A 15,067-nucleotide genomic window follows, 5' to 3' on the forward strand; every position below is an offset into this window, starting at 1 on the left:
AACTGACCAAAAGATAAGTGAGTCAACGAAGAACCCTCGGGACTAAATAGCGTTTTCGACGGAAACTCAGTAGCACCGCATCCTTTGCATTTGCCGGTCGTTTTGAACGCTCACTGAATCTAATAGTCAAAAGATCATTGAGATGCTACGAACGTTAGCTTTAAGTATGTACTCACTTTGAATGCGTCTTCAGTCGAATAAAACCCTTCGTAATGATATTATTTTGGCGGGAGTACTATAAAAATCAAGTAGAAACATTAAAGCTTCGATTACAAGATAAAATGAAAATTGAATAGTCTATTCGCAGTTTCGATAAACATTACACTGCTGGCCCTCTCAATCTAAGTGAACTGATTTTGGTAGATTAATTGTACTGCTCATGGTAAGATGTATGAACATGAATGAGCCAAGGGAAGGCAATAAGGATCGTATCAAATGGCGTTCTTTGGTCTTTGCCTAACCCTATGGGAAAAAGGCGTGGTTTTATGTATCCATGTATTGTATAATCTTTTTGTCAACCAATACTGAATTAATCCATCCTACTCATAACTTAGCGGGAAACCATACCTCATTATTGAATAAGTTTTCACGCAAAATTTCTTAATCACTCATAAGTACCTATGTATGGCAATATCATGCAAGTATATATTCAGAAATAAATGATTAAATACATGCAATATCACAATGAAGTCGTATGATTGTTTAAGAATGTTCGTTACGGCTTTATAGCGGTCATTTCTTCGAATGCTAATATTACTTCATGTACTAAGAAAGTTTGACGTCAAAGTTATTAGCGACAATTAGTAAAGCATGCGAAATATAACTGTGACTAATTATTTGCAGTAATTACTTTAAAGTGACGTATTATGCAGTTTGCTTCGCAAGCTTTAGCGTTAAACATTTAAACTTTATACTTATGTTTCGAGGTGTAGCGTGGTTAACAGTTTAGACAGTATCGCGTGACGTTATTGTAAAATTCTTAAAAAAATTGACGCCAATCTTTGCATACTACATGCCGTTACCGATTCGATATAAAGCTTGATACTAAATCGTGTAAATGCTGTCTACTACTTGCACTAAGCAGTTTAAATGTACTATAACATCGCATACATATATAATTTTAGTCATAATTTGTTAATCTTTAGGATGTCAAGTAAAAATCTTGGGACAATCCTAAACTGATTTAAAATGACAGTTCTACAAACACTTACACGTAAGTTAGATTGTTTTTTGTCAAGAAAACGTTTTACTAAAACCAGTACAAAAGAAAGCGTTTTTACCTTAACGGTAGAACTTAATTTGTTCCATGAGCACGCCTTCCTTGTGGGTTGAGGCTGAGGGAGGCTTAATATGAAACAATATGAGACATATCCGTTATTAATTAAATACATAATATCTACCCCAAGCTTTAAGGATATAACGAACCCTTGAGTTAAGGCTGAGATCGTATTAGGAAAAAAAACAATATCCTTTATTATATTTCGCTTCTTACGGAGCCGTGTGGGTGTCTGTTGTTACCAATCGAATGATTTATTGGTTCCTTCTGATTGACTGGTAAATTGACGTAATGCTTCGTTTCCGTATTTTAATAAAGAAAGCAATCAGAGGATTTTGTATTTTGTGGATTTGGTTGCCTGATATGAATTGATTCTTTTTATTTTGGATTGTTATTAATAGGCAAAGAAGATTTTACATACACAAGTGTTGATTGGTGATTAAATAATGAAGGATAGTAAAGTAAAAACAAAAATAGTTATAGCTTTTTCATATCATAGTAATGACATGTGTAAGTGGGCGGTTATATTGCATTGGTTCCCAGTACAAAGAAATATCAATTCAATACTAAGAAAACGATCTCGAATGAAAGGAAACAAACTATCACACTCTAGAAAAACGGTCCTTACGACAAATACAATGTTATTTCTATTTCATTGAACTCGTAACAATGTTAGTTACATCTCCGGCACTAACAAGTGACGTTCAAAGTAATAACAAGTTTAGCGTCGCTTACAAACAGACACTTTCACTCATTTCTTCGTGTTTACTCTACGAAGTTAAGATGATAAGCCTCCGACACGTTACCTAAGGCGGAAGACGTTAATGTCAACTCGCAAACAGTTAACTTGTCGTCAATACATAAATCCTTTCAATAAAGTCGCAAATCAAACAGGATTTTCGACTGTAGGAGACAAACTGAGGGGTAGTCAACCGACTGATGATAAATTGTAAAAAACGTGTCACAGAATTATGGCTTTTCGATTGTGTTCATTATTGAATGGGTGACAAATACGCAAACGATAAATTTACTTTTTAGAGTTATTTGTGCTCTAGTTTATAGTTGGCAGGGGCTATGATTATATTGTAACAAGGACGAGTTAATAACATATAACAATTAATAATAGTTAAGAAAACTAAAGCGCTGCATAAAACTAAGCCAATTAAAGACTAAAATAAATCTTTAACTACAGACACAGTTTTTTTAAAAGGCGTCACTTGAGACTTAAATCCAAAAAGTAAGTTTAATATTTACTTTGTCGCGTCGCGGCTATTTAAAATTCTTTACATTTTATGTCGGAAAACTTTTTCTAAGGCCAGACCAAACTCAGACAGAATCTTAATTAGTGAGGCCCTTAAGAATTTAGGGTACCGCAGTCTATCATTAAAAGTAATAACTACACATACTGGCAGACTATGAACAATTAAAGTTGCCGAGACTAGCTTCGAACCGCAATTCCCCTCATCGAATATCACGGAAAATATAATCAAATTTAAAATATTTCACTTCCATTAACGTGTCATGTTATCAGCTAACAATGTATTGATACTAAGAAATTCAATGCATAAAGTAGGCTTTCTAGTTTCTGAAATTCAATTTTAAGCTTCGAAATATCTAGATCAATGAGAAAATTGACACTGATTTGAATCAATAGTAATAACTTATTTAACAATAGATTTAGTGGTTCTCTTTAAAACAATAACTATGTCCGAAACCTCAACGCTGTTTGACCGCACACAATCAGTAATTTTAACGTGTGGCCTATACAAACACGCCGAGGACAGTAACGCTTTAATAGCAGTATGGACAAACAACAGCTGTTGTAAATTACATAAGACACTGATGTAACGTCCTTATTTAGGTTAAACGCAGTGATTTAGTTAGGGGGCGGGGTGTTTCATCACCCCGAGACACCCCGAGACAGTGACCGACGTGACCGGTCTGCGCCCTGACCGATGACTTCCCGACACCACGGTCAAACACCGACCTATGTACTTAACTGCCTTGTGTAAAAGCACTTTTATAGCGGCCTTTATCAAGTTACGGGGAATGTGGGTAGAATACAATATTGTGTATTGTGTTTTTATGTACATGCTGTGAATAGGGAACAAAGCAATCAGACCGCTTTTTTCAGAACTAATTTTAGTTTAATGTAAACGTTGACACACATTTTAATTCATACTGGAATAAATAAACAAGTTATGGGTACAAGCTCATTCTTGTGCCTTAATAATATGTTTATTAATGAAATGTACCTATACTACTGGTTACATTATATTTATATGTAACATTAATCTCTTCAAAGCTAAAATTCAGCTTCAGCAGCCGGTTTCTTTAAAACCATCCAACTGTATGCCTTGCCGGACAAAGGTCAGACGCAGGACCGACGGTTTTACGTGCTCTTCAGAGAGTAGACTCAGCTTACGTGCGTCCTCTACTTCCTTACTTGAGGCAATAATTAAAAATTGCTTGCCATAAAAATCTCAAGAGTAACTTTTTCATCCAAGCCACCTTTCCAACTAGTAACCTCTGCGCGGCAGTAGCAAGCACGCGTCATAAAGGCGATTAAGACAAATATACATATAAAGTCAATTCTAAAACATAATACTCTAGGGCTACTTCTACAAAGCCCTGATATTGCTCTAAGCCTACGTCCTTATTACTACCTACACAAGCGATGTCAATCATATCTGTAATCACAGAACACTCAAGCTCACACGTGTTAGATAAAACACAAACAATATAAGCATGAAGTGACTATATAAGTACGTTACAACATCTATACAATATTATTAAACACTTCTTGTACACGCTCGACACGATTATTACAGCATCTTTTATCTATGAACATTCATATTATTAAGGAAATACGAAGAAAATATTCTTGGTTTTACTTAATTCGAGCATATTTTCGTGGCTACATAAATGTGTGACTGTAGAATGTACAATAATTTTGTCGTTGATTAACTTGCAAATAATATGCTACTATGATAAATATTAACGTTATATTGATCGTAAAATGTAGTCAGCAACTTTATCGTAAACATAATATTTGAAGAAATGATAACAGGAAACAAAACTGAATACACTTAATGCCACATTCAAACAATAATAACAACAATAAAAAAGTAAAACAAACGACAACGCCTACCTTTCAAATGTATGTACACAATTTATCATAGAGCCTCAAGCGGCGAATGAAAACTTCACGAGGGTTCCTTACGATCATAATAAAAGGTAAGCCGGAGTATACACCCGTGACAAGCGATAATTTAAACCAGATTATATATCTCTTACTTCGCGGAATTCTAGTCTTAGGGTTCTTGGTAACGATGTTGATGAAGTTCGTTCTACAGCTTATTTGCTATAATTACGACATAAAATAGGAAACGATTTATTTGGCTTGGACAGCTAATTAAAAGAAATATAAATAATGATTAATAATATCTTACTTTCTATTTATTCCTATTTATGATGATGACCAGTTGACGGAGTGTTTGATAAAGCGTAAGCGACATCCTATTTGATCCCAGCTTGAGCAACTTTTTATTACAAAATTAACTAGGTATACAGCAGGTAGAATTATGGACAAAAATATTCATAATATATGCTTTAGTCAATATTAACACAATTTCATGGAATAGAGTTAAAATAGAGGAAATAGAATATATTGATTATAATTTAAATGAAAACATTTAATTTCTCCACGTCGAGCATTAGTTTCACTCGTCATAAGCAGTGGGAGTGGGTGCCAAAATCTCAACGGGTGTCCCGACCGCTATGACACTCACGAGGAGTAATGGCACAAAACTAGCGGAGCTTGAAGAAAATTTCTTAAAATTGCTGTCACTAAAAGAAAAGTTTACTAGTTCGTAGCGTGAAAATATCAGTAAATTTTCGGTTTTTTCTTAAAATCAAAATCGAATGATATCATCATTATAAAATTTGAAAATGTATTATATCATACTTTTGCATTTTAATACCTTCACGGAGTAAGCCTCCAGTAAGAAAGTTAAGGCTTATTTTCAGTAGAAAATACTTTCTTAGTGGAGGCTCATTCCGTATAAAACCAGTCAAAATCACATTAAATCAGTACCAAGATCCAAATAGATAATTTATAACCCTATTTATATCAATCTCTACATATACTCGTAAATATTATGAAAATTAACGTGAACATCTATTTTGCTTAGGGTAAAACACCTTATAATTCCAGTAAATTAGTAGATAACAAACATATGATATAATACAAGCTTAAACATATATTCATGGCAAACAAGGCATACTCGTAACATACTTGCAATAAACTGCCCCATAAATAGGAATGACACATACTACGAAGTGAAATAAAACCATGACTAATAAAATAAGTTGACATTGCTGCTGTGTCAGTGTAACGTATCACCGTAATCAGTACAATCACAGTAATAATGATGAAAGCAAGGAATGAAACTACCGTTCATTAATTCCTACATTGTAGTGAGTAACCTGCTCCACTGAATTAATTATTTCATATTTCGTAGAACGCTGGCTGCCATGACTTTGTTATTATTATAACAGGTACTAGGAACGGAGACTTCTTATTAGATACTATACCGAACTAATCAGTTTAAATATGTGACGGCAGCTAGCTGTATAGTACAGCAATTTATAAGTCTCTCAAAGAATCTGCTACTAAGAATCTTGTCTAATAATTGTCTTGAAAAATACAAAATAGAGGCACAATATATTTAACGAATCGTTTTCAAGGTGCTCATAGCCAGTTGCACTTATCGTTTGGGTGACTTCTCAATGGTACTTGAGCTGAACGTCTTTTGCTTCTTCAGAATTTAAAATAAAAAATGTTTAAGCTGACACGATATAAATTTAAAAATCTCGTTCACATTTTAATTGAATACAAAAGTAATTTTATTGAGAGAAATATCAATGTTGCAGTGAATGTATATTTTATTCCATTTATAAATAAGTATAATTTTACCTTCCTACTTGATGTTGTGCTTCATAAATCTGCCAACTTTTAGTCAATTTCGTCGAAGGCCCGGATCAGAACCTGAGGGTAATTTTTTACCCGGCCAACTTGTAAAGTTCCCTCGGGATAATAAGATATTCGCTCGCGAAACTCTGTATCAATAACCTAAATTCAGACAGCATGAATGTACATATTATGTATACGAAGGGTTTATGCAGCATATACTTACCGGTAATTTCATTATCGGCCGACTGCAAATAGCCCAAAAGATTGAGGTATGGTATTGAAATTTCATTATTTTCCCCTTCAATTGTTTCTCAAACTAAGTAGGTATAAAAGGAAACGTGAACTACATAAATATGTAACTTACAAAACATCTCCCGAATCGATTGCTAGGTGGCCTAGAAGCATTGTTTCCGAAAGAACTTAAGTGGAAACTACTACTGGAAGTGTTATAAATTATTTCTAAAGTTTAGTATTTTGCCGATCAATCAATTCAGTGTATTGAAAGTATTAACATATATATGAACTGCTTAGTCACAATAATATTGATAAATTTAAAAAGATAGACCTTATTCAGTCGCTTTGTATCTTTAAGTAGGTATTCTTAGTATAACTGTTAAGCGTAGGATGTTTTTGTGTACCGCCAGTTCTGTGTAAGTCGTGACCTAATTCCAGGTTTGTTTAGCTCATACATGAACGCTATAAAGAAGTCAATACTAGTACAGTGTAGTAGAATTCGCGACAATATACTACCGGCTACAAAGCTGAGCTGGGTTTTGATAACAAAGCAAGGCTTTGAGCTATACACCCCAAACTTGAAATCGGTATTTCAGTGACTAAAACACTCAATTTATGTGGCTATCAGCGTAAAATTTGTGCCTTGTACATTTTTCTAGCTTCAAATGGCATTTTCGTTTATATGTCATGTTCGGCCGTCCTCCCTGGGTATGGAAAGTTACGGTCACGTACGGGGAATGTATTTTTACTATTCGCTTTGTGACCTCTCCAGCACTCGAGCCTTTCTCGCTAAATTGGAAAAATCTTTCGGGTTTGTATTCACAGAAAACTTTTGTGTAAACACTTACGCGTATCGTGGCGCTCTCGTATAAATGAAACCTTTTTACTTATTCACAATTTATTCTTTTTAACGTAAGCTGTAAAATGGTTATACAATTCCCCACCGGTAAATATAAAGGACCTCGCATCCTTTTATGAAACCAAATGGTTACAGTAATCATTAATTAAATCGTCCCCGTTATTGAGATGAAAACAGGCTCACGTTACTTCAGTATGAGGAGGAAAAAAGGCTATATGTTTTTTTAACATTCTGTCTACATATATATTAGTTAAACCACGAGTATGCTGTATATTTTCTTCAATTCTCTATACTCGAGTAACACTTTCTTCTAGTGAAAATTTCCACGATTACTACGTAGAGCTGATAAGATATTCTTAAGAGAATTCCGTTGAGATACAAATATGTCAAGGGTATAATAATACTTGACTGCGGCACGTGTTACTAGCACTGTTTGAAAACATCGTGAGAGGAATACGTAGGTAAGTATTATGGGAACCAAAATGTCACGCATATAGGTCGAAAATACAAACGAAGAACACAGCGAAAGCGAAATGTATCTAAAACAAGCGTAGAAAACTAGGTATACTGTTATTAGAAATGCGATTGTTTTGTTAAGCTTCTTTTGATCCTACGCTTTCAGGTCATTGATATGTCAATGTTTGCCGTACGATGACGTCACTATACTACAGTCAACCCGTATAATGGTTAATTCGACAACCAACATGCGTGATGCGTTCGTAATCGCAAACAAAACACAATCGTCGTGCCACACGGCAACACATTGTTGTAATTAATAAAAAAATACGTCCATTTCTTGCGATTTGCAGCAGTCGGCATTGTTTGAATAAAACTGAACTAATTTAACCTAGGTCATAATAAAATTACTTAAAGTAAAATGTTTCTTCAGTGCAAACAATTTACTATACATTGTTCACTGGTACGTACTTACAAAAGTCATAATAATGGAGGAAGTTAAAGACGGTGCAACAAAGTTGAGGTACTCTGAAGTTTTAACACATTTACGGCACAAAGTGACGAGCAAAAAATGTTCTTCAGTCAATCACTTAATAGAACAATGACATTACACAATAAGCATAAATACAGAACGCAAATATCGTCATAAGAGTTTGTGCACTTTTGTCGTAATATTTTAGTTAAGTACTTAGATAGCGTGCTTTTTCATATAATGTAATTACTGAATGAAAATAACACATAAAACAAAGTATTGTTAGAAGATTGAGATTTTACCAAAACCGAAATAATACTTAAAAGTAATTTAATGTAAACGTAATATAGATTTACACAAAACAGTATCAAATAATTTACATAAAAATACGTAACGAATATTTCATACTACCGTAAAATATGTGAAAGCGATGTATTCCTTCACAACAAAAGAAGTTTTATCTAAAAACGTTATTATTATATGACCATAAATCTTAATCATAGACGTGTGATAAATCGATAGAGCAGCGTGCAATAGAGTAGTTTGTTTATCGCCCCGTCTCTATGGAGTATAGACTGGTAAAGAAAACGTGCCGTGAATGTGCGATGAGATTTTTCTCCTTTCATAAAATGGTGTACTCACTCCCTTTAAGCGATTGCCTTACACTGTATTTAATACCCGTATATTTTATAGACTCTATGCTGCATTTATTGAATCTTGTCGAAGACATCGAACAGCTTCAACTTTAAACTATTATGATAGAGGCATTTTCGTAAATGATTTGTTGATGTTTTACACACTATTAAAACGTTCAACGTACATATAACGTACTTCTCAATAAAAAAACTACAAACACTTTGGCTCTCATAAATCATGCACATAAATACTCAAATCCGTGGCTTGTATAAAGTGGCCGCTTACATCAAACGATGATTACGTAGATGCGAGTTACGACAACAAACGACGCTACAACAGGCCTCAGAACCTGTCCTTCAGGGGGGATTATGAAAATATCACGGGGATAACAGAAGGCAAGAGGCGGTCACCGAAATTTGCTCCTCAATAAGGGTGGGATGACAAACGAGCGTCCCCGTGACTGTGCGGAAACTAACGAAATAGATGTTCGCAGAGGTCTCCCGAGACCGCCTTAGACGTCGCATTTTATTCTATAAATCTTGCCGTACTTCACGTATCACGCAGGCAATGAGAATTAAGACGTACGCAGCTCGGGCGGCTCGTGCCACATGTAATCTTGTTTTGCCTAACGAAATTGAATCTGGTACGGAACGAAGTGACGAAAAAAGCCCTGTGAAAACAACAGAAAAGTAAATTAAGCCATTTAAAATAAAAGCTTGAAAATATATGTACTGCGTGTGGATTGCGTATTCTCTTCGGCAATGTTCCTGGTCTATATTATTCATTATCCATCACGGCCATTCACCTTTCGTTACGATCAAATTAAGATGTCTCACTGCATTAGTTTTTAAGCAATAGCCATCTACATATATATTTGATACCATTACGGTTACTGATGATTGAGTATTATTTGAATTTAGTATGTGAGTAAATAAAGGGCCACATATATTGGTCTAAAATGGTCTACTAGATAACATAACTGCCAGTCATTATTCATGTACTATGTTAACGCATATAAATAATACAATGTTGTTTATCATTTAGCTTAGCCAAACAAGCACGACGTTTATATGGAAATTATATACATTAATAGTATTAGTTTAAAATGTAAATACTGATACGGCGGTTTCAATAATGTATAACATTGTTACAATACGAATATGGTGAAATATACTGAAACAATAACGAACTTTTTTATGTATAATTTCGCTGGCAAGAACAAAAACAAAATGTGTTGTGTAGACGCGTTGGGCGTTATCGTTGTTATCTCGCACAAAGTCAGATACAATTCGACTTGTGTTAGCAATACTGCCATTAACATTGCGCTCATTTCGGCTGTCGGCCGCTCCGGGCATGGTTCGGGTCCGGAACATTTTTATTCAGCAGCGTCTCTCTCATAAATTAGCCTGAGCCCAACGGCCGAAGCTCGTTTTGCCTTTTGTTGGTGTAAGGCAAAACTGTACCATGTTTCAGTTAGCTGTTATCGTCGTAGGTAAAACCGACCCCTAGTTTGTCAAGGCCTTTGTTCGTCACTTTTATTTTTAATTAAACGAAATAGAACGGTCATGTATTGTGATCAAAAGACCGACGCGATGCCGCAGGCTGATATCTCGTTTATTTGTGATAAAACCGATCCTATTTTTTTCAATGTTAGTCATAACAATAAAAGCGAAATGAAACAGACTTTTGTGTTAAGGCACAATGGTAATGAAAAGAAATTTTAGGTAGCTAATCAGTTTTTTGCTCTCATTTCAAAGAACTGGTAATGAAAGAATAACATAGATACCTATCAGTTGCTGTTACAAGGACGCAGTATCATTTTGTTCCTGTGTATATTGCCGCAATTTTGCTGACAGTGGGTGCTTAATGTTAGCTAAAGTTATTATTCTATTATTCGCATCGTTCCTGCGCCTTTAACAGTAAACAAAGTAAACATTAGCTTATTTTGTCTCAGTACTACAATACCTACTTAAAACACAAATTCGTATATTACATAAAAGGGTTTGTGTGAAAAATTAGGACTAATCCCTAACAACAATCAAATTGCTAAGATGGATGGCACTTTGAACTCGTCGTACCAGCAGTGCAATACGAGAAAACATTCTGAAAGTACACTTAGGCAGAGAGTTGAGTAAGGGAGATGTAGTCGAACTAACAACGCAATGCATACAAAGCACGCATTTACAGTTGTCTAGAGTAAGGTTAACTACGAGTGTACGAGGCTTCTGAGAACGCTAGATATGAGCTTTTAAAGACTACATTAGCAAACTTTATAACACAATAGAAGTTCCTAAAATAATAGTTTAATTACACTTTATGTTACGAAATACAGATAGCGGACAAACCAAATTGCAACCGAAAATTAAGTGATTTTAACCGACTGTACGACGCAAAGGTTGGTAATTTATTTTGATATATTTGTTTGTTTTACTTTTACAGCATTGACTTAGTCTACAAAATAGTTAGTATTATAGAAATTAGGATCATGTCAACCTTGTCGTATTGTGATTACATCACGCTAAAGTTTTAAAGTTATGAAGGTTATATTTTCACAAGTTCGTAATCCTAAAGTACAAAATCGTTATGTAAGTTGCAAAACAAAATAAAGGTTTCTTGGAAATATTTTCTCCACATAACATAGACAAGAATCCTTCGGGCAATTTTCTTTAAAAACACGTATAGCGTGACATATTTCCTACTTCTACCCTCATAATTGTCAGCGAGATACGTAAACACGGTAACAAGTGGTATCCAAAGCTGACTCTCAACTTTGCAAACTATTTGCTGTCCGCTCTTAGCGGCTACAGAGAAACTTTTACCCAATTTAAGAACTAATTCCATGAAAAAAATGTGCAACGACAATATAGCTCGATCAATTTGAGCATAGTAGATAGTGAGCGGTAGTAAAAGCTTTTATTTTACACAGAAACTGAAAGCAATTGAAAGCTCTCGAATGGTCAGTGATTCATGGAAATGGGTTAGTGGTAGAGTGACTAGTCAGCTGCACGCATACCTACTTCTGACGGCGGACGGATTGCCACAAACGCATAGCTTAGTGGAGAGATAGCCTAATCGAGCTGAATTACTCGCGTAACGGACGCCTAGTCCAATTTATGAGGGCTAGCGGGAGTAAAAAGTAGCGTACGTTTGCGCCCGCTCATTCCGCGTTCCAAACGACCATTTAATGCTAATAGGAATAGTGCTTACAATGGGCTTACGTACGTATTACGTACTGATTGCCGGATCTCTTGGTGAGAGTTTTTGTGCTTCACTTCTGTTGAATATTGTAATTGTGTATGAATGTCGTCGGATAGCGCAGCTCTTGTTATAAAGCACTTTATCTGATTCGCTTGGTCTTTGACATGATTATAAGCGGTTAGACATTATGCTTTAAAAAGTACATCATAATGAACACTCTCACACATTTCATACCCTAATAATTAATAATTTAAAAAATTAACCCGTTAATGTCCCACTGCTGGGCAAGGGTCTTCTCCTATAATTAGGGAGGGGTTAGGTCTTGAGTCCAATTATTCATATCGCTATAAATTCGAAATAAAACTCAACTACACATTCCCTAGAGCAGCTATTAAAAACCGTAAACAAACTTGCATTCCAACGGCCCAAAAATCAATAAATTACGAATGGGCAATAACAAAACCAAACTAGTAAAAACTACCATCGCAATAATTACCGCTATTTATCTGTTCAGTATCTGATGTTGGTCGTAACTCCATCAAGCGTGTCCTTCGAGTGGCTTTACGACTGCCATGTTTACCACCCATCATGTTTATTGTTCTAACAAACTGCTACTAAAAATGTGTATGCCACTACCTCTGTGGTCAATTTAAATCTAAGAAAAATGCAAAAAAAAAAGATATACATTTAGTGAAAGCCTATATTACTTTACGTGGGCACAGCGAATAGCGAATGTAAACAATAAAGGATTTCACTAAAGGTCACGCAAACTTTATTCATAGCTTTATTGAAAAAGTTAGGAATTCCGCTAAAAATTACTTAACGCTTCTAGAAAACTATTTATAGACAAATAAGTTACTATATTTTTTCCACGGATAGGTGTTCTTGGTAATCCTTGTCGGCTTGCTTTTAAATTAAAAATATACAGCCACTTAGCGTTGTCGGCTGTTATGACTCTAAGCACTTTATAACCGACGTAACCTCATAGCAACCGTCTGATTTAAAATGAAATATAGTTATATTATACATAATCATAGCAATTACACAAGTTTTATAGATCGCTTGTTTATGAACATAGGGTTTGAACGTCACGAGCTTGTAAAATATACACACGGTATTGCATGGCCTTTGCAGTTATGACTTTTATGAACATAATTAAGTCATACCTACATTATTTGTGGTGAATTCAACCAAAGCATTATGGAATTTGACCGTAATTGAATGATAAATATAATGATTTAACTTTGTAGTTTGTTATTTAGTTAACAAAAGAAAAGTTTATGCTGTATTCAAATACGTTTTATACTTTCAGTACGGATTTAATTCTATCTTCGTTTCATATTAATTGAAGCCTAGAGTTAAGTAAACCATTTCCTTTTAAATATCAATCACTACGTGAAAGTAAATCCTAATATCAAGAAACCTTTTAGGCCTAATCTAGAAATGGTAAGACATTATTTATTTACGGAGTGAGAGCTTTACTTCAGCTGTTAAAGGAGCTATCACCTAAGACGGTTATAATTTGACATCAAAGTTTAGACAATTCTCAGTTCCTTCAGTTTCGATTTGTATTCGCAGAATGTCTACAACCTGATATAATTAACTTCAGCTGTTACATTTTACATAGCTGCTACGAGACTGTTTGAAAAGTAAATTCAAACAGAGAACGAAGGCTCACTTTTCTGGTTTCATTTTAGTATTTTCTTAGAGGAGATCATAACGATTTCAATGATGTGTTTATTTTTATACCTCTTTTAATTTGAAAATAAGTTTGCAAAACGTTTTTATAAATGTTCTTTACACATCGGTGTTATGTACATAGTGACAGGAGTACCTATTTGTCATTGCGCTGTGCTTTGAGGATGAACTATCGCGCAGAGATCTTGGGTTTTATCTCGGGTTGACAAAAAAGTTGTTACTATGGTTTCTGTCATACCTCAGTGAAGTTCAGATTAGTTCAGATCGTAGACCTCTGTGAAGGCTATTGTGGCCATTGCCTCGGAGTTCACATAAAGCAGTCAGTCTTTCGCCTGACCTATCATTGGTCGTGTCGGTTATCCGTCTCACCGGGCTAAGAGAGTAAAGGAATACAGAGTAAAGCAGTGTATCGTGCACACGTGTGCACTATGGAAGTATGTAACTATAAATATTCTCTGATTTGATGTTATACTCCTAATTAAATATATTCTAGGTTATTAGTCCTCTTTAGGCAATGTTGCTACTTTAGTTCACATCTAGACTAGACAACTTAATTTAATCAATATGCCTAATACTATTAATTGATACCAATAAATTACTGTGACGGTCTATATGTAATTATATCTATGACATAAGCATCTTATAATTATTATTGCGGAGTTAATTAGCAGATAACGTCAAAGCTTCTTTGATGTATTTCGTGACGATGTTTCTAGGACTAGTATACCTACTTTTTCCATGAAACCTTCTGATATGTAAGCTTTTTATTAGTAAGGAGCAGACCACTATATATGTATGTAGTTAGTTTAAATCAGATCGACAGCTATAACAAAAATATATGTGCGTTCAAAATAACAGAATTTTTCTTTCCAGAACACTTTCGAAACTCAAGCTAGGTACAATCCAATTCATTCATATCTTCTATTACATAAAAAGAAGAAAAATGTCTAAAATCGGGTTACCGCGAGCGATATTTTTGTATATTCTAACAAATGGCGTTCATATTTTTCGGTTTAAGTTCAAAAAAATTCGTTTGGAAGAGAAAAATACCATCGATTAGCGCTTATCGTTTTCTTTTGTAATAAAAGGGGAAGAAAAATTGATTCAGGCGTCGTCAGTCAATTTGCTGATCGGGAATGAACGAACAATCGGATACGAAACGATTTGATGGCAGCGGCTAAAACAGATTATTGCCGAGAAAGCCGAAGATTGCTCGTAAAACTTTTAACGATCGTACTAAATTACAATTGGGGTGGAATAAGT

Source organism: Anticarsia gemmatalis, chromosome 15 (assembly GCF_050436995.1).
Source record: "Anticarsia gemmatalis isolate Benzon Research Colony breed Stoneville strain chromosome 15, ilAntGemm2 primary, whole genome shotgun sequence".
Taxonomy (NCBI): domain Eukaryota; kingdom Metazoa; phylum Arthropoda; class Insecta; order Lepidoptera; family Erebidae; genus Anticarsia; species Anticarsia gemmatalis.